The sequence below is a fragment of the Arvicanthis niloticus genome, chromosome 4, assembly GCF_011762505.2.
Source record: "Arvicanthis niloticus isolate mArvNil1 chromosome 4, mArvNil1.pat.X, whole genome shotgun sequence".
Classification (NCBI taxonomy): domain Eukaryota; kingdom Metazoa; phylum Chordata; class Mammalia; order Rodentia; family Muridae; genus Arvicanthis; species Arvicanthis niloticus.
Window position 1 is genome coordinate 31804560 of NC_047661.1, and position 21632 is coordinate 31826191.

The window sequence follows — 21632 nt, forward strand, 5'->3', positions numbered from 1 at the left end:
AGGCTCAGGTGCTACTAAGGTAAGCATGTGAATAGAAGAGAGATGGGAGAAACAGGGAAGCAGAAAGGGATGTGCACAATAAAGACAGGAGACATGAAGATAATGGAAAATAGCCTGATGCAACCAGCCTACACTGTCATCTGGAGCCATGAAATCCTGGCCTAGGCTGCTGCTGAGTAACATGTCTGGGTCCATGGTTGCACAGCAGGAGTGGTTTATGTCAATGTCAAGCAGATCTTCATGGTTTGGGCTTCCACTTGGCGTTATTTAGATATGCAAGTGCTGTAGAAAGCTGGCCCCATCTCTGGCTGGTTACAGCACTAGAAGAGAGTCTACCCATTCAGAGTTTACCCATCATGGCCATGGAAAGCGCTGGGCCATCTCCAGAAAATATTCTTGCCTGTATCCTTGCCTAGATGGCTCCTGAAAGCTAATTTTAATCCTATGATTATGAACATAGGTGATCTTCTCTTTCTTCAAAGACTTAAAATTGTTTGTTATCCAAGTATTTCACTTGCTTGTTTAGAGTTACCCAAAGATATATCTTTATTAGGCGGTTTGTAATTTGTATATAGACCAGATGCTGTTTTGTTGTTTTGTGTGTGTGTGTGTGTGTGTGTGTGTGTGTGTGTGTGTGTGTGTGTTTTGTCTTGAGAGTTAATTTGCTGGCCAGAATTTGGAATAAGAGGAACACTCATCCATTTTTGGTGGGAGTGCAAATATGTACAGCCAATGCAAAACTATGACATTTTCTTAGAAATGTCTAGCTTGGCCACTCTTGGGCATATACCCAAAGTATGCTTCATCCTAAGTTAAGGACACTTACTCAACTATGTTCCCTGCTGCTTTATTTGTAACAGCCAGAAATTATAAACAACCTAGATGTTACTCAAAGGAAGAATGTAAAAATTAAGTGTGGTACATTTACACAACAGATTATCGCTCAGCTGTAAACAAAATAACATCATAATATTTTGCAGGCAAATAGATTTAACTAAAAGAGGAAGAAAAAAATCACACTGGGTGAAGTAACCCAGACACAGAATGACAAATATAGTAGTTAGTTACTTATATGTAGTTATTAGCCATTGAACAAATGTTAACTAAACTACATTCCATACATCCAGAGAGGTGAAGTATAGAGATAGGATGTATCTATATGGAAGGGGAAAATAGAATAGATTTCTTGGGTGGAACAGGGATGGGATTTGGGAATGGTATAATCAGGTATGAAGGGAAAGAAGAGATGTTTGGAGGAAAGCTAACAAGAATTGAGGACTATATGACAGGTGGGTATGTAGACCTAGCACACTGAAAACCTCCAAATATATGTGAAGCAAATTCTAATGAAGTATCCATGATGGATGGAGTCCCCACTGGCCATTTCTTCTCACCAAAAGCACTTTTAGTCCTGAGACCATGTTAAATCCAATTGAGCTGTGGTGAAAGGGATCCCATGGAAATCACTAAAAAACCCAGGCTGTTTTCAAGACAATAGGTTGCTCTCCACAAAATGATGGCATGACCACATTGCTGTAGACAACACCCACTCAACTCATTCGACATGGAGATGTAAAGCTGGTGGCTACGTAGAACCCTCCTTCATTCTATTGCCTTTTATATGGAAGTGTGTGGGGCTGTAGCTCTCAAGTGAATGTGGGTCCTGTTATGGATCCCACACGTCTGCCACCCCAGGTGGCTGGAGGCTCAGGGAGCAGGCGGGAATTCAACAATTCAACTGAGTTCACCACTGGGTGGGCACAGGGCTAGGAAAAGCCACTGAGTTCCACTTCAGGTTTAAGAGAACCCAGTCTGAGGTTCCCACAGGGACACAGCTCTTGGCTTGGGGATCCCCAGGCCAAGGCAGCTGGCTGGAGACCAAATGGTCTCAGTCCTTGATCTCTCAGGCACAGCTGAGAGGACATAGAAGGACTGAGATGGGGGCATATGGGCTGGACCAGCCCTCAGCCGAAAGGACTAAGGGACGAAAGCTCCAGCTTGCTGGGTAGATGAGACTCTTAGTCAAGACTACTCACTTGGCTGGGTCATGGCTGGCTTGGCTAGCTTGCTTGAGTTGGCAGGCCTCTGTGGTTGGAATGTAGAGGGTGGCTCATTGGTTGTCTCCACAGCAGGGCCCTAAGTACAAGAGAAAGTTGATGGTTTTAAAAGGTTTGTTGTCATGGAAGAAAGTAGACAAAGCTCTGCCCAGTGTCCTCAGGGCAGGCCTGAGGTTGCAAGTAGGAGGATGGTCTGAGAAGGAATGCTTAATGGCTACACCCTCTGGCCTTTAGGTTTCTCATTAATTTGGAGATCTCATGAAGCTTTGTTTGCTGTAGTCATGTCCTCTACCTGTGCTACATGACTGAGGACCACAAACTTTTCTTTGGGAGGGGCTGTAGGGGGCTGTCCTCAGTGAAAGGAACAGGGCCCAGGAGCAAGGCTAAACAACTACCATCCCTTTAGGGTATCCGGGGTTCGAAGCCTGTGCTTGAACAAGTACCCAACTACCTCTCACAGCCCACCACCCCACAGAAGTGTACTATGTAAGATACCAAAAAAGCATCATAAATACCAACTCAACCAGAAAACCTTTGATCTACCATCTGTGCTGCCTACAAAATATGTTTGGGCAATGGTAGCACAAAGCTTGTGGGAGTAAGCAAACAATATCTGATTTGATTTAAGTCCCACTTGTAGGAGAATAATCCTATACCTGATACTGCTTGGATGACCAAGAAGCACAGAATAAATAGTCCAGAGACCTAGGGGAAAACCAAGTATCATTGTCCTTCAAAAATATAGTGATAAAATGATTCCTAATAATATTCTACTTTATCCAGATCAGTATCTTTTTCAGCCATCATTAAGGAAGACACACAGCGAAACATCACTTACAGAGAGAAATCAAGACTTTGGAATGCCTGCCTCTAAATAGCATGTCTCATTAAATGCCTTCCCTCAGACCTCAGGAAACCCCACATTAAATGAGGCAGAAAAAGTTTCAGAACCAGAGTACATGAATGGAATCAAGAGAACAAGTTCTCTGCATATGTAGTATAGCTTTTAATTTAGTATTTCTATGGGACCCCTGAGTATGTAAATCAGTGGGTCTCTGATTCTTATGCCTTTTTCTTGGGACTTTCTTTCTGTTGGTTTTCATTGTCCAAACTTGATGTGATGGTTTTATCTTACAATATTTTATTTTGTTCTATTTTGTTGTCCTATCTTAAACTTGGGTGTTTGTTTATTCATTTTTAGAAACAGATAGAACAGGATTGGATCCAGATGGGAAGGGTTAAATTTGGAGGAACTGGGAGTAGTAGAAGGAGGAAAACTTTAATCATAAAAGGATCTATTTTTTAATAAAAGTAGAAAATAATTTAAAATAGTAACCATTACATAGTAAAAAAAAATTGTATACTTTTATACTGAATCTTTGCCTGCAAGAGAGTGAGGTAAGTTATTTTGCAATTCATTAGTATCATTCTTATTCATGTGGATGATAAATTTTTGAAAAACTTTAAAATTTTCCAAAAGAAATATGTAATCAAGTATTTTCAATTTTAACAGTACAGTCAGTCATCCCTTCTAGTTGCAAGATTTCCATTTGTACAAAATTAAGACATGCTGAATATCAAGTAATTAATACTAATTTAAAGTTCACTTAAAATTAGTTTTAAATGCAATGAAATAAAGAAACAAAACAAAAAAACAACAAAAATTCAATCCATTAACTTCAGAGAATGTATTCCACCCCATATCAATGCTTAGTGTTTAATATAATACTGTTTTTTTTTTCCCCTGCAAGGAATCAGGCAGCTTGCATAAAAGGCAAAAAATGAGACAATTTGCATGCAGTTGTGTTAAAAATCTCTGGCAATCTGATGAAAGCAGTAAAGGAGATGTTTCCCATCTGCTAAGTTACAGATCTTCCGTGCTCCATAAGCATGTGGTATTGCTAAGCTGAAACTAGAATGTCTGCTAGTGGTAAAGAAAGGAAAACCTACAAATTCTAATATTCTTGGTGTTTCGAAAACTAAGGGATTCCTTTTGAAAACAAAGTTTGAACAATATGAATGTTTTGAATAAGCAAGGTTTAGTAAATAGAAAACAATATGAGTAGGAACTAAGTGAAATGGCCACCAGTCTCAAGTGACTTTTTGAAATCAAGAAGAGGAGATTTTGTGTTTAAAGCCCAGAATGACATGTAGAAAGACAGAAAAAAAAACTGGACCTGTGAGGATAAAACTGTAATGATAATTGTTTCTGCCCATATAGCTTGATTGAATAAACAATGATTAATATTTGGGCTTATAATTTCTCTGCTACTATCAAGATGATTATATAGATTGGTTTCATTTATCCTTGTTAGTGCAATTTCAATGGTATATTGATAAAGCTAGATAGCAGGTACATATGAAATACAAGGAAAACAGGCAGCAAGTATGAAATTAATGCAGAACAGGTAAATTCACACTTTGAAAGTTAAATGAGCAAACATTCTAAAATCATTAAAGTTTTAATTTACTTTTAAATTTTTGTGTTTTAGCCTTTTATATTTTAGTGAGTTCAATTTAATGTGATATCTATTGCAACAGTAAGATTAATAAAAGTTTTGAATTTACATTTTAATTGTTTTACTGAAATTATTCTGAAATCTGGTGGAGCCCAGTTAAACATGGAAATCATAAAATTAATGAAGTACTTGACTTTCAGAGTAAGTGACAGTTTATAGATCACTCATTAAAACTTCAAACAAATAAAGAAATTAAACACTTTCAGACTAAGCAATCATTTGATAGACTTGATGAGGCTATTAGCATAGTATATTAGAAACAAAGCAGAAATATAATATTTAACTAAATTAAATTCATGACTATAATTTTGATTGGTACGTGGTTTATGAAGAAGAAACCTTCATTGATTTGCCCATATTTGTTATTGATTCTAATGTTCAATATTGCCTCATAATTAGGATGATCCCAGAAAGTTACAATCAGTGGTATATTTTTTCTAATTTAATGTGTAGCTGAATTTCTTTTGCCTTTACAACTTGATACTACTACAACACTGTTTTGCCCAAAAATGATTTAAGAAAAATGTTAAAAGACTCAGAGGCATATTTTTTATACATCTGCCAAAGTTTCTATTTGAAATCATTGACAAGATGCTTGCTCTAAACACTCATTCCCTAGATGGTGATCCTACTAGGAGAGTCTGAAACACACAGGCCTGGATGCTGGCATTAGGTCTGTATAGGCCATATGTAACTCTCCTCCACAATACCCAAGGATTCTTTTTTTCTTCTTTTCTTTTGTTTTTCCTTTCTTCTCTTCTTTTTTTTCCTTTTCTTTTCTTGGATATTTTATTTATTTGCATTTCAAATGTTATCTCCTTTCCCGGTTTCTTTTCTTAAAAGAGACCTACAATAACACCCCTCAACCTATGTTTCTCTCCTAATGAAAATGTATCTTAAGCATTAAGGTTTAAATTATAATCTGTATCCCCGAAGAGTCAGATTTTCAATGAGCATTGGAATAAACTGTTTCAATTGTAATAACATGATGTTATCTGTATTTTGCCTTACAAGATCTCTCTTGTGGGTATGTGATGTATTTATAAAAAGATAAAGGAGGGATATGTTTTGGTGGATGTGTGGTGACTGTGTGGGGAAACTGGGTGCCTCTGCAGGCCCATGCTGAGGCATCCCCTCCCACTGAAGGACCAGCCACATGATGGTATATAATAGATTCAGGGCATGGAGAAAGGAGTTAAGAGGGTAGAAGAGGAAGAGAAAGGCACAGAGAGAGACACAGAGAGAAAGAGTAAAGAAGTAGAGGAGTAGAGGCTGGGGAGAGAGGGGGAACGAGAATGGGGAGAGAGGGGAAAGGTATGAGGGGACAAAGCAGAAGCAGAAAGGCAAGAGCAAAGAAAAGTGGAGGGGGCAAGCAGCCCCTTTTATAGTGAGTCAGGCATACCTGGCTATTGCCAGGTAACTGTGGGGCAGGGCTTAGAAAGCATGCTAACAGTATGTATTTTTTCTACTTTATCCTGGAGCTCATTTTTTTTTTTTTTTTTTTTTTTTTTTTTTTTTTTTTTTTGGTTTTTCGAGACAGGGTTTCTCTGTGTAGCCCTGGCTGTCCTGGAACTCACTCTGTAGACCAGGCTGGCCTCAAACTCAGAAATCCACCTACCTCTGCCTCCCAAGTGCTGGGATTAAAGGCGTGCGCCACCACCGCCCGGCCTGGAGCTCATTCTTATAGAAGTAGGAGTTATCTTCCACTCATGACAGAATTTATTTATTTATTTATTTATTTATTGATTGATTGATTGATTGATTGTATTTAATTTCTTTATTTCTTCCTTGACCAAGTTATCACAGAGCAGGGCATTGTACAGCTTCCATGTATATTTGGGCTTTACGTTGTTTTTGTTGTTATTGAAGACCAGCCTTAGTCCCTGCTGATCTAATAGGATGCATGGGATTATTTCAATCTACTTGTATCAGTTGAGGATGGTTTTGTGACCGGTTATATAGTCAGTTTTGCAGAAATTACCATGAGGTTCTGAGAAGAGGTTTTAGGATGAAATGTTCTATAGATATCTGTTAAAACCATTTGGTTCATCACTTCTGTTAGTTTTACTGTGTCTCTTTAGTTTGTGTTTCCATGATCTGTCTATTGATGAGAGTGGGGTGTTGAAGTCTCCCACTATTTTGTGTGAAGTGCAATATGTGCTTTGAGCTTTAGTAAAGTTTCTTTTATGAATGTGGGTGCTCTTGCATTTGGAGCATAGATGTTGAGAAATAAGAATTCTTCTTGGTAGGTTTTTCCCTTTGATGAATATGAAATGTCCTTCCTTATCTTTTTTGATAACTTTTGTTTGAAAGTTGATTTTATTCAATATTAGAATGGCTACTCCAGCTTGTTTCTTGGAAACATTTGCTTGGAATTTTTTTTTCCAGCCCTTTACTCTGAGGTAGTGTCTGTCTTTGACACTGAGGTGCATTTCCTGTAGGCAGCAAAATGCTGGGTCCTGTTTACATATCCACTCTGTTAGTCTATGTTTTTTTTTTTTAATTGGAGAATTGAGTAAATTGATATTAAAAGATATTAAGAAATAGTGATTGTTATTTCCTGTTATTTTTGTTGTTAGCAGTGGAATTATGCTTGTGTGGCTATCTTCTTTTAGGTTTGTTGAAAGATTACTTTCTTGCTTTTTCTAGGGTGTAGTTTCCCTCCTTATGTTGGAGTTTTCTGTTTATTATCCTTTAGAATTTAATAAAAATGAAGGCATAACATATCCAAACTTGTGGGACACAATGAAAGAGTGCTAAGAGGAAAACTCATAGCTCCGAGTGCCTCAAAAAAGAAACTTGAGAGAGCATACACTAGCAGTTTAACAGCATACCTGAAAGCTCTAGAACAAAAGAAGCAAATACACCCAAGAGGAATAGATTGCAGGAAGTAATCAAACTCAAGACTGAAATCATCCAAGGAGAAACAGAAAGAACTATACAAAGAATCAACAAAACCAGGAGCTGGTTCTTTGAGAAAAATCTTTCTTTCTTTCTTTCTTTCTTTCTTTCTTTCTTTCTTTCTTTCTTCCTTCCTTCCTTTCTTTCTTTCTTTCTTTCTTTCTTTCTTTCTTTCTTTTTTCTTTGCTATTTTTTATCAAATATAGTCTAACAGGAGTCAAACTTCAGTTGAGAAAATGTTTCTGTCAGATTGTCTAGTAGGCAAAAGATCATTGAGTATTTTCTTTATTGATGATTTACTATTACAAGTGCCATTCATGAACAGCTGGAATAAGAAATCAATCTGCACGAGATAATTCTATTCCTTCATGACCTCATCTCCAGTGCCTGCCTCAAAACTCATGTTTGATTTTCTGTCCTGACTACCATTCATAATGTACTTTTTTTATCACTTCTAAAAGAACTTTAATATTAGACATATGCTACACCACTGAAACTCCACCACACAGTCGAGAGATGATGGTTTTTTTAGCTCTGGACCAGTATGTTCAGAGAAGAAACTCAGGCATGATAATGACTGCAGATTCATTTTATTAATAGCTTTTGCAAATTCAAATGACAGGGTTTTCCAGTTCTTTGGATCCTGCATAATGGAACATTCTGGGAGCAAAAGAAAAATCAGTAGAGCTTCTTGATGTGGAGAACTGTATGGAAGACCTCCGAGCAGATTCTCCTCAAGACATGTGGTTATCAAGGAAGAAATCCATTTCTCTGCTGTTAAATTCTTGAAGATATCTCTTGCCAGTTTTAAGTCCACATCAATGAAATTATTCTCTCCAGTATCTGTTTTCTTCAGAAAGCTTGCAGTCAAACAAGCAGAAGATGGAAATATCAAGCTGATTTATCTTTTGGCATCTTTACGATCTTTTCCTTTGTTTGCTGCTTTCCATTTCTTTACCAGAGACTGGTTGATTCGGATCATTTCTGGCAGGATTTTCCTGGAACACTTATGGACCTAGTATGCAATGAGTTGTCACAAAGTTGGCATGTGCTTCAGCAAAAATGTCTTTGACTTCAGTATCCACAAGGTTCTCTGCAGATATCAACCAGGTAATGTCAGAGTTCTCTGCTGGGATCTCCTGATGAGTTCAGTTGCTTGAGTGACTTGGTCCACGGCCTAAAGATACCACCTGACCAGTGGTGCAGACATATGCAATGGTGTGATAACTTTGACTGCTAGGGATATGTGCACATCCGCTGCCATGTTCCCCTCTCTCTGGTCCTCTCTCCACAGAATTTATTTTTATTATACTCCTTCACTCTTAAGATTGGAGTGACTGCCTTTTCTAAATGCTTTCTAATAGTCCTCTGCATATGTTTATCTTGATTGCAATGCTTCATAGTGACCTGTGTAGTGCATTTTCCATCTAATGTAAGATGGTCTGAACACATGTGATCTTGCCAGACTTTTACTGAAACAAATCTGTTCTTTCTTTGCAAGGAACAAATGTGTATTGAGTGATCTGTGATAATTTCCTAGCATCTCCCTAACTAAAGGGACAAAATAATACTATTCTTGATACATTTTGATTATACACAAATACAAACTCTAAAGTAAAGGTGTAAAGCCTGAATATATATATATATTCTGGATCTAATTAAAGTAATGTCTAATTTTCATGTCTTCACCATCCTCATTTTCAAGAGAAAATTATTCTATTCAAGTTTTTATATGGAAAATCAATAGTTTATATGCTTATTTTATGCAAATTTGTTCAACCACTGTTAATAGTTAAGTAGTTATGGAAGTAATAGTATTAATAATAAGCTTGTGTTTTTTTTATATTATCTCAGTTAAATCAGCATAAAGATTTGCAAAATAGTGGACATTTGAAGCTTCTTGAATCAATGATCAATAACAGTAATGCTGAAATTATTAATCAAAACATTAATGCTGACATTTTAACATTGTTATTTTGATACTAGTGATCATGACATAGTATGTAAATAAAATATACATATATTCATATTAAATTATGTTGTAATGTTGTATACCTTACATTTATGTTTTAATTGGCATTTTGATAGCCAAGGTTTTCCTGGAATTTGATATATTCCTGCTTCACCCTCCTTTGTTCGAATTTAAAAACTTCTGTAACTATGCCCAGCTGTATAACACACACACACACACACACACACACACACACACACACCAAAAAGATAACACAGATAGAAAAGAGGCGTATGAACTTAGAGAGTATTTTTATCATTTGAGTAGAAAAAACTGTAGGAATTATAAATGGAGCTTTATTTCATTTATTTTTTTTACACATCAGTATTTACTGTGTATTTGTGTCTATTGTGCCTCAGACTCTGCCTTTGCTCTGTTTAGAACATTTACTCTATAAAATTAGTAAATTCAAATTTTTCTTTGCATGTAGAGACTTAAGTTTTTACTCTGCTTCTTTCCAATTGGATAGCTATGTGCGTGCTGTTTATTTGCTTGTTGTTTGTTTCCTCTGAAAAATTGCCTGGGATCTTTTTAATAATATTATCAAAAGAATAGAAGGCTGTCATTTGTTTTACTTGCAGAAAACTTGCTCCTTTCGTTTTCTGCTTGGAATGGAGGCTAGGGTATATCCCATCATCTAAAGATTAATGTTGCCGGGCAGTGGTGGCGCACGCCTTTAGTCCCAGCACTCGGGAGGCAGAGGCAGGTGGATTTCTGAGTTCGAGGCTAGCCTGGTCTACAGAGTGAGTTCCAGGACAGCCAGGGCTACACAGAGAAACCCTGTCTCGAAAAACAAAAAACAAAAAACAAACAAACAAAAAAAAAACCAACTAAAGATTAATGTTTTGTCTGAGAGAAGCAACTAGACAACAGAGACATGGTTACAAGGTATAAAACTACTTATTAGACAATATGGGAAAACATTATAAGTATATGGGAAAATGTTTGTTTGTTTGTTTGTTTGTTTGTTTATGTCCCAAGTGCTGCCCTTATCTCTCTGACCCCTTGCAAGTTTCCTCCCCCCATTACTTCCCCTTAGCCTTTGAGAGGGTAACCCCACAATAACCCTTGACACTGGTGCATCAAGTCTCTGCAGGATTAGGCATATCTTGTCCCACTGAGGCTTGACATGGGAACATTTAAAAATATGTAGCCAGAGTCTCAGACTAGACTGTGCATGCTCTTTGGTTGGTGGTTCTGTCTCGGGGAGCTCAGGGGACCAAGTTAGTTGATTGCTGGTCTTCCTGTGGGCTTGCCATCTCCTTGAGGTCTGTCAGTTCTTTATCTAACTCTTCCATAGAGGTCCCTGACCTCTGTCCACAGTTTTGTCTGTGGGTATCTGCATCTATCTCAGTCAGCTTCTGGGTACAGCCCCACAGAGGGCCCTTATGCTAGGCTCCTGTCTTCAAATACAACATAGCATTTTTAATAGTGTGAGGGATTGGTACCTGTCCATGGGATGGATCTCAAAATGTGTCTGTCACTGGTTGGCCACCATTCCTTCAGCTCTATACTTGTCCCTGCATTTCTTCTAGACAGGACCAATTTTGGGTCAAAAACGTTGTAAGTGGGTTGATGTCTACCTCCCTACATTGGAAGTCCTGTCTGGCTTCTGGAGGTAGTCTATTCAGGCTGTATATTCCCACTCTAGGGCATTTTCCCTAAGGTCACCTAAGGTGAATACTCCTGGGAGCCTCCCTTATCTCAGTGTCTGAAACTTCCTAGACAGCCTCCTAATCCCCACCAAGGGAGGATACATATTTTCATTCATTTTTCATGGCTCTCTAGACCTCTCTCCTTATCTCTCCTCAAAAGATTCCCTATTTCCATCCCCCTTTCCCACTCATCCAGGTACCTCCTTTCCTCTCCCTCTCATGACTATTTTGTTTTCTCTTACACGTGAGATTCAGGCATTTCACTTGGGCCTTACATGTTGTTTAACTTATTTTGGTCTGTGGGGTGTATCATGGGTATTTTGTGCTTTTTGGCTAATATCCACTTATCACTGAGATACATATCATTCATGTCATTTTGGGTCTGTGATACCTCACTCAGGATGATATTTTCTATTTCCATCCATTTGCCTACAAAATTCATGATATCCTTGTTTTAATAGTTGAAAAGAATTCCACTGTGTAAAGATGCCACATTTTCTATATTTATGCTTATGTTTAGGGACATCTGAGTTTCTTCCAGTTTCTAGTTATTATAAATAAAGCTTCTATGAACATATTGGACCATGTATCTTTGTGGTATGGTGGAGCATCTTTTGAGTATATATGCCCATGAGCAGTATAATTGGGTCTTCAGGTAGAATTACTTCCTAATTTTTGAGGAACCACCAGATTGATTTCCAGAGTAATTTTAAGTTTACAATTCCACCATCAATGGAGGAGTGTTCCCTTTTCATCCTTGCCAGTCCCTTGAGATTTTTATCTTAACCACTCTACTTGGTATAAAATAGAATCTCAAGGACATTTTGATTTGCATTTTCCTGATGACTAAGAATGTTGAACATTTCTTTACATGCTTCTGGACCATTCAAGATTCCTCTGTTCAGAGTATAGTGTTTAGCTCTGTACTGCATTTTCTTATGGAGTTATTTAGTTTTATTTCGGAGTTTAACTTTTTGTGTTCTTTATATATTTTGGATATTAGCCTTTTGTCAGATGAAGGGTTAATGAAGGTCTTTTTACAATAGGTAGGGTGCTATTTTGATCTATTGACAGTATGTATGTGAGTTTCTTTTTTGATTCTTTGTGTGGTTTAGGTATTAGGATGACTGTGACCTCATATGAGGCATTTGGCAGTGTTCCCTCTGTTTCTGGCTTATGCAATTGTCTGAGGAGTATTGGCATTAGTTCCTTGAAAGTCTGGTAGAATCCTCCATAAGTCCATCTGAGATTGTTTTAGTTGGGAGATTTTTTAAAATGACTTCTTCTATTACCCCAGAAGTTATAGGACTATTCAGATGGTTTACCTGATCTTGAATTAGCCTTGGTATTGGAATCTGTCCATTAAATCATTTATTTCATTTAGATTTTCCACTTTTATGGTGCATAGGCTTTAGAAGTTAGAACTAACACTACATTTTCTCAGTTTCCATTGTTATGTCTCTATTTTCATTTCTTATTTTGTTAATGTGGGTAATCTCTCTCTACCTTTTAGTTACATTGGCTAAGGGTTTGTCTATCTTGTTGATTTTGTTAAAGAACCAACACTTTGTTTCATAGATTCTTTCTACTGTTCACTTTGCTACCATTTGATTAATTTCACCTCTGAGTTTGATTATTAATTCTTTTTGTCTGTTACTCCTAGGTGTGTTCATTCATTCCATCTTTTTGTTACCCTAGAGTCTTCAGATGTACCTTCAGTTCATCTTTAGTATGAGAACTCTCCAATTGCATTATGTAACTACTTAGTGCTATGAATTTTCCTCTTAGCACTGTTTTCAGAGTGCCTCATAAATTTGGGTATGTAATGCCTTCATTTGTTAATTAAGTTCTAGAATGTCTTTAGTATTTTCTTTAATTCTCCCTTGATTCAATGATCATTGAGTAGAAAGTTGTTCAGTTCCAACAAATATGTAGACTTTCTGTTGTTTCTGTTGTTGGTGAAGTCTACCTTTAATCCATGGTGATGTGATAAGATGCATGGGATTATTTCAATTTTCTTGTAACTGTTGAGGTTTGCTTGTGACTGATTATGTATTCAGTTTTAGAAAAACTTCCATGAGATAATGAGAAGAAGGTATTATTTTTTGGTGTTTGGGTGAAATGTTCTATAGATATCTGTTAGGTCCTCTTGAATCATAACTGCTGTTAGTTCTATTTCTCTGTTTAGATCATCTGTTTATTGGTGAGAGTGGGGTGTTGAGTTCTCCCACTTTCTCTGTGTGGAGATAGATGAGAGATTTAAGCTTTAGTACTGTTTCTTTTGTGAACATGGGTGCCTTTGCATTTGAGGCATAGTTGCTTAGAATTGAGATTTCCTCTTGGTGGATTTTTCCTTTGATGAGGATGAACTGTCTTTCTCTGTCTCTTTTGATTACTTTTGGTTGAAAGTCTAGTTTAATAGATATTAGAATTGGCTACTTCAGCTTGTTTCTTGTGTCCATTTGCTTAGAAAATCTTTTTTAGCTCTCTATACTGAGATAATGACTATCTTCATTGCTAGATGTGTTTCTTGTGTGCAGCTCTGTTTTCACATCCATTCTCTTAGCCTGAGTTGCTGTACTGGGGAAAATTATTGATGTTAAAAGATGTTCATGATCAATGATTGTTACATTATTTCTTGTTATTTTTATGTGGTTGGTGATTGAATGTGTGTGTGTGTGTGTGTTTCTCTTCTATTAGTTTTAATGGTGTGAAATTATTTATTTGTTTGTTTATTGTGCTTTCTTGAGGCTAGTTAGACCCATTGGGTTGGAATTTTCCTTCTAGTATCCCCTAGTTAGAGTTGGGTTACTGGAAAGGTATTGTTTGCATTTGGTTTTGTCCTGGAATAACTTGTTTTTCATGGAATAATTTGTTTTCTCCATCTATGGTGATTGAAAGTTTTGTTGGTTAGTAGACTGAGCTGATATCTTTGGTCTCTTAGGATCCGCAAGTTCTCTGAACAGGGAGCTCAAGGTTTCAGGATCTCAGATGAGAAATCAGGTGTAATTCTGATAGGTCTGCCTTTTTATGTTATTTGACCTTTTTCTTTTGCTGCCTTAAAAATGATTTCTTTGTTATGTGTATTTAGTGTTTTGATTACTATGTGAAAGGTTGATTTTATTTTCTGGTCCAATCTGTTTGCTGCTGTGTAAGCTTCTTGTATTGTTATAGGCATCTCCTTTTTTTCTTTTTCTTTTTTTTAAGTTAGGGACAATTTTTATTATGGTTTTGTTGAAGATGTTTTCTAGAACTTGACCTGGCTATCTTTTACTTCTATTTCTATTGTACTTGGGTTTGGTCTTTTCATAGTGTCTCAGATCTTGGAGGTTTTGTGTTATGAACTTCTTAGATTTTTTCATTTTATTTTATTGATATATTGATTTCTTCATCATATATTCTACATCTGAAATTCTCTCTCATCTCCTGTATTTTTTTTTTCTTTCCTACTTTTTGCATTTTCAGGATTGCTGCAGTTGGTGTTTTCTGTATAGGTTTCATTCCCTTTTTTAGGTCTTGGACAGTTTTACATACACTTCACCTGTTTGGCTATATTTCTTTATATTTATTTGGTTCTTATTTTAATGTCTTCACCTGTTCTAATATATTTTCCTGTATTTTCTTAAGGGATTTATTCATGTTCTCTTTAAAGGCTCCTGTCATCTTTATAAGATTTGATTTCAGATTCTCTTCTATGGCTTCAATTTTATTAAAATATCCAGGGTTTGTTGTAGCAGGATATCTGGGCTCTGGTGGTTACATATTACCCTGGGTCTTGTTGATTGTATTGTTAAGCTGTCATTTAGGCACATGTTTTTCTCTGGTGTTGACCAGTGACCCTGATGACAGCAGGGCTTCTTAGAAAAATGGGGTAAGCCCTGAGCTAGAGAATGGAGATCAAGATACCCCACCTGTTGGGTGTGCCTCAGGTAGATGCCCCATTCTGCAGGCTTTGTGACAGGTAGACCCTACTCCACAGGTTGTACCCCAGCCAGACCCAGCCTTAGTGCTGGGAGGATCCAACTTGGATGGGTGGTCAGACAGGGATCCCAGCTAGTTGGTTTTGGGGCCATATGCTGTATGGGGAGGCAGGATGCTCTTGGAGTCCTGCAAGGCTCCTATGGATCAGGGAGTAAGGCCAGAGCTAGACAATCAACAAACTGTTTTATCTGTTATTTATTTATTTTTATACTTGATGAGAAAAATTAGTAAATGAATTGACATATAAAATGAAATGCTTCACATTCTAGCCTTTGGAATCACTACTTTCTTCTGTTTCAATAGACTTCTGATAGTTATGACTTCTCCTTAACAACACTAACTTAAGTAAAATCATCCTTTCTCACCATTGACTGGTAGAATGCTTGCCTTGATAGAGAGACAATTATTGGATGTTTGACTATAAAAAGATTCACTATTAAAAGCTAAGGGTGACAAGTTTGAACTTTCATAGAGTTTGGGATGATCACACATTTATATAATTTTCATAAGATTGATAAATGTTTCTAAGATTGATACATATACATTGGTTGATTGCAAGTTGTCAATATTGTGTACATGTATTCATGGCATTTGTGCACTTTTCATATTAAGACTATTTTCACAGTTAAAAGTATGTTGTATCCTAAATGTATTATTCATTGATTTTGTAAAAGTTGTCTTCTCCAACAACTGTGCCCTGTTTTATGATTTTGTGATGTGATAGTTACTGCTACTAATTTTAAAGTTTGATAGAAATCATTGCCAAGTGGCTTGTGTACACATTTGAAATCAGGGTGTGAAGTCAGCTTCCAGTTATAACTTGACCTCAATTTAGGAAACACATTACTTTTAACTTTAAAATTTTCATGTTTTATGATACATCATTTGCATGTATGATTATATTCAGGGAGAGTTGACATCATGCATAGTTTGTTATTATGTAACATAATATGTTGTATTATATGCAGATTTGGTTTTTATGTTTTTAAATTTACAGTGGTGAGTTTGTCCTAGCACCAGAAATTAATTTAAATATAATGTACCAGTCGTCTTTTCTGACTCTATACAATTGTCTTTCTGTTATTCTATTACTGTACTTCAGCTATACGCCATAGTGAAAGAGAGAAGTAAGTTTAGAGTGATCCCTGAGTGAATTAGTATTAAAAATAAATTACTAGTACAGACAGTGTTATTAGCCCACTAAGTGTACACTAAACAACAGCTAAAGTAGGAGTGTATATACTGATAATAATTAATTTAGCTATAATTTAATTGATATTATGAATCTTAAATTCTTAAGTTGTAATCATTTAGTTTTAAAGTGATGTAGACACTACATTTTTCAATCAGAATCATTGCTTTCTAATCATACTTTTTTCATTTCAGCATTTTGCTCCCCAACTTGCTTCCTGATTTATGTATCTCCCTGCCCACATACCCACCTAACTTTATTCTCATCCTCTCATTATCTATCTATCTATCTATCTATCTATCTATCTATCTATCTATCATTCTATCTATCTTTCTTACCCTTTTTCTTCTTCATCTATCTGTATCTCTCTTATAACATGCCTAAGTGTGAAGCTATTTGCAATTGATACCTGCTGGGAAAGGGAAAATCAGTTTTCTTCAATGGAGTGTCACACTCCAGGCACTTCAGTGCCCAGAGGTAATCAACCAAAGTATATTCCATGGTCCTGGGAGGTTTGGGGTTTTTGCTTTCATGCTGTTTTGATGGTTTTGTCTTGTTGGTCTTTTTGTTTGTTTCATTCGAAAACATTTAAACATAAAGATATATGTATTCTTACCTTATGAAGACTAAGAAACCCATATATCCTTATCAATTCATGTCCCTTTCAACATGGACAGCTTCTCTAGGATTTGGTGTGGATGTAGTGTGAAAGAGCTGACCATTTCATACATCCTGGCAGCTGGGCTGCAGCAATCCTACTGAATAGCCCCCATAGCTGACACTATCGAGTAGGCAAAAATACGTTTTTAAGTATGTAGCACGCCTTAAGTAAAAAATACTATTCTTATCCTGCTAAGTGATCATGAAACAAATGAACTCATAATAACATACTTCTATTTTCAACGATTAGTTCATTTTTAGCTCTTATCAGAGAATCTTTCTTCTTCTTTCAATGGACTGGAATGAACAAAGAAACCCTCTGGTGAATGTATAAAGAATAAGAGGCTTTGAAATGCTTATCCATTGTTAGTATTTGTATATCACATCCCTTTCCTCAAGCTTCAAGGCTGTATGGGAAAGCAGAAAGAAGTTGTGTGATCCAAAAGTGGTTGATAACCTAAAGCAGCAGTGTTTCTAACATAAGAAGACAGATGCACATATGGTCTTCCATGAACTGTGACAACACAAATGATTCCACATATGCTTAAACTAGACAAAAATCCCAGAACATACATGGAATTGTGCAAGGAACCACTGCAAAGAGGGGCAAATAATGGAAACTGGACTAGATGAGTTTTTATTTAAAAGGCAGTGGACAAGACATAGAAACATTAAGACACAGAGACTACGACAGCGATAGGGAGACAGAAATAATCAAAGAGAGATGGATAGGGAGAAAAGGAAGAGAGAAAAAGTTGAGAGACAGAGGAAAAATCATGAAGCTGAGAAAGGAGGGAGTTTGGGGTGGATTTGGAAGGAGTTGGGGGAAGAGGATGACTGTGGTGAAAATACCATGCATACAATTCTCAAGGAATAAATAGAATTTTATCTTTTGAGAGAGTACAAAACAAATCTAAGCACAGCATTTATCACCTTCGGCCCTTCTCTCTGCAGATGACCTGTGAGCAGTTGCCCCATTCTATTGCCCCCTTACTTCTCAGCTAAGAGAAGCTACGTTCTCATACTGTGATAAAACAGAACTTTCCTTAGTTAAGTTGCTCTGCTTCTGATGATTTTCACAACAACAATAAAAGTAATGATTGCACACATTGACACAGATGTAAATAAGTAGAGTTATTTTGGGAAAAAATGGAAGTTCACAGATCCACATAACTTTTCAACATCTATAAAATTTAGAGGAGTCACAGGAATTTGCAACATTCCATTGATGCAAAAATATACATAGCAAACACAACTTACTCTAATTCAGGAAAAAGGTAAATATTTTAATGTGAGTTTGCAAAGATTGTGGAAATATTTGGCTCAATTAAAAAATATTCATTGGAAGGCAAGGAGATTTCTGAGGTAAGAAAATACTCAAAGAATATTTTCAGGAATTGTAAATTATAAAGGATTTCAGCATGTTGATGAATTGAGTTATGTAGTGATCACTGGTTGTAGCTGGTGTGGTTTGTACAGTTCTTTATTTTACAACATGCATGAATGGTTTTATCCTGTACAGTACCCTAAACCCAATCATCCAGAAACCAAACTCTCTATTTGGTAACTAGAGTCAGCATAGTAGCTAGAACAAAGGTTCAATTGCCTGTGAAGTTTGAAATAGCTTATAATCTTTCCTTTTAGAATATTCATAACTAAAAGATCAATTAAACCATGTGGCTCCAAGAAATCTTGATGTAATATTGTTTAGAAGAGTATTGGATAATGATAAAATGCAATGTGACCCCAATATAAAATAAAGTTGTATCTATAAGAAAACAGTCATTACGGTTAATATATAATATTTATTAAGATGCTTATGAGAAATTCACAGTAGTGTTTCAAAATTTTTATTGTCAAGATTGCCACAGATTAGAAAGTAGAAAATGAAGTTCTGAGACATAAAAATTACTCTTGTGTAGATGTCTCTGTTGTCAAGATATAGCTGAAGAGCAAAAATTACTTAGCTTCTAAGAAGCTTATATATTTTTGGATTTCCATCATTTTGTGGTCAAGATAATGAAGGAACAAATATGCCCAATAACCTGGAGATGAAAGAGCAAGTTATAGATATAATTTATAACACTAAATTGAACTGACCTTAAAATTTCATTTAATTAAAAAACATTTCATCTAGTATCCTAAGTGTTTCTTAGGGTTATGGTTTATCTTTCCTCTTCCAATGAGTGATAGATAAGAGTAAATGGAAATTGGTAACAGATACTTCAAAATAGAAAAAAAAATATCAGGGAAACAAAAGTCGTTGAATGTAAAAGTGAATAGGGTAGAATTGCCCTGTATGCACAGCCCGCCTGCAGGAAGAAGACAGCTTGCACTTGAGCATAAGATTACTGTCCTTTGATTTAAATTACCAACAGCTGGTAGACCCCTTTCTTCTCCCACTACCTGGTTGTTCTCTGAATCAGTCAGAGCAGGTGCTGAAGCCCATAATAGCATAGAGCGAGTACAATCAGCCAGATGTGCCATTCGAAATTATGGCACTGGATAATTTGATGTGAAATTTCCTTTTATTATAGTTGAGTCTAGATAAAATAAAATAAGATTCCTGTATATGTGTATATCACTACCTGTGTACATATATAGGTACATTTGTGTGTTATTTAAAGTGAAGTGCATTCAGTATCCTACTGACGTCATTCGCTTGGTTATAGTAAAATTGGATTAGCAACAGACATAAATTGTGTTGTCAGGAATTTAAATATCTGTTGTCATTCCAGCTCTCAAAGACTTACTAAATTACCAAGCTTTAAGCACTATGTCTGTGCAGATGTTCATCTATTCTAACCCTCTAAGCTATCTACTTCCCAGCCTAGGGCCCCATGTTACTTGCCAATCTGATATTGCCTTGGCTCACTATGGTCCGTGTCTGGCTTCATAGTGAATACCTTTGCAACCTGAACATGAGGACTCCTCCTGTATCTTCTGCTTCATGGCCACTTCTCCCTTCTTTCCTCCTGGTTGTGATCCTTTTCTTATTTCTTTCTACCTGAAACACTGGGTTGAGGTCTAAATTTCAGCCTTACTATCTCCTCTTCCCAGTCATAGGCTGAATCAGCTCTTTATAATAATAATGGAAAACAATTCTTATCTAACATTGAGACCAGAGATGCTTGACTGCAGTCTGGGCTTTAGACAGATGTCTGGGTATAAACATCAGTGTCTGAATACACGGTACACAAGACTAACCCCAACAAAATTGATATTAAAGCTTTTTTGTACAATGAATAATTATTTAGTTTACTTATCACATACCTAAAAGTTTACATCTCTAACATATATACATAGACAGCATAAAACGTTCTTTCTTCATGCCCAGTGTCACTGTAATTATCAGCAGAGAAGGCTAGAACAAATATTTATGATCTTAGAGTAAATATGAATATTAACTAGCTTACTGCTGTTCACATATTTTCAAGGTGAAAGAAGGAAAAACTGAAATTAACAAATGATGCACATGTAATAATTATGCAGAAAATTTAAACAGCTATGGAGGGATGTGTGGAGAGCCACACCGACACCGCGCCCTAAAGATGGCGCCTGGCGGATGCTCCAGACAACTCCTGGCTGGGCGGAGAGATGGGAGGACTTAGCAATCGCCTGACCTGACGTTGCTAGGCCCTAGCCTATGGCTTGCAGTGGCGTGATGTGGCGTGCTGGGACGTCATTTCAGGGATATAAGGCTCACCCTAGGAGGGCAGGAGAGGAGAAGCCATCAGATTGCCCCGGGGCTCACCCATTTCTCTCAATGCCTGAGTAAATTGCTGTTGGAAGGAACTGTTTTGCGTGTCTTTCTTCCCCCTGGTCGGGAGCTCGGCGCGTCACAGGGATGATGGTGCATTTTGGCTTATGTTCTAGATAATTTCAATGTATGCTTTCAATTTATAGCATTTCTTTATTATATTTTCATTAGCATGATAAAATATGTTTTGTATTTATAATCTAACTATTATTTTGCACAGAGCTGCCTGGTAATTATCTACCCAAGTTAGTTTCTCATTTTATGTAAAACTGGCTCTTTTTTTAAAGCACCAAATTTGAAGCAATGAACTTCATATTTATTAATTAGTCAAAATGAACAGTTATAGACAAATCTAAACAATTTATTTATTTATTTATTTATTTATTTATTTGTTGTTGTTTGTGACAGGGTTTCTCTGCATACCTCTGATTGTCCTGGAACTCACTCTATAGACCAGGCTGGCCTTGAACTCAGAGCTCTGTCTGCCTCTGCCTCCCTACTGTTGGAATCAAAGCCATGTGCCACCATACCTCCTGAGGCAAACTATTCATTAATAGCTTGAAGAAAGAGAAATAAAATTATCTGGAGAGTTGGAAAGCAGAGAGGAAGCAAGAGTAAGCTGGCCTCCTTGAGTGATCATAACTATCACCGGAGATTCAAGATACTCATCAGATAAGCTGTGGCTCCAGGTTTCTCTATGCATTCTTTGTAGTTTCCTAATAAAAGTCACCAGAGGAGATGCATTGTCATGTGACATATGAGCATCATTGAAGAGGACTTTTCTTTACTAAGACATTTCAGGGGGAGAAAAATTTTTTTCTCTGAAAATGTTCATATATTACTAATTGAAAGTGTCTTTAAATAGTCTTTTTGTAACATTGTTTCTAAGATAATGT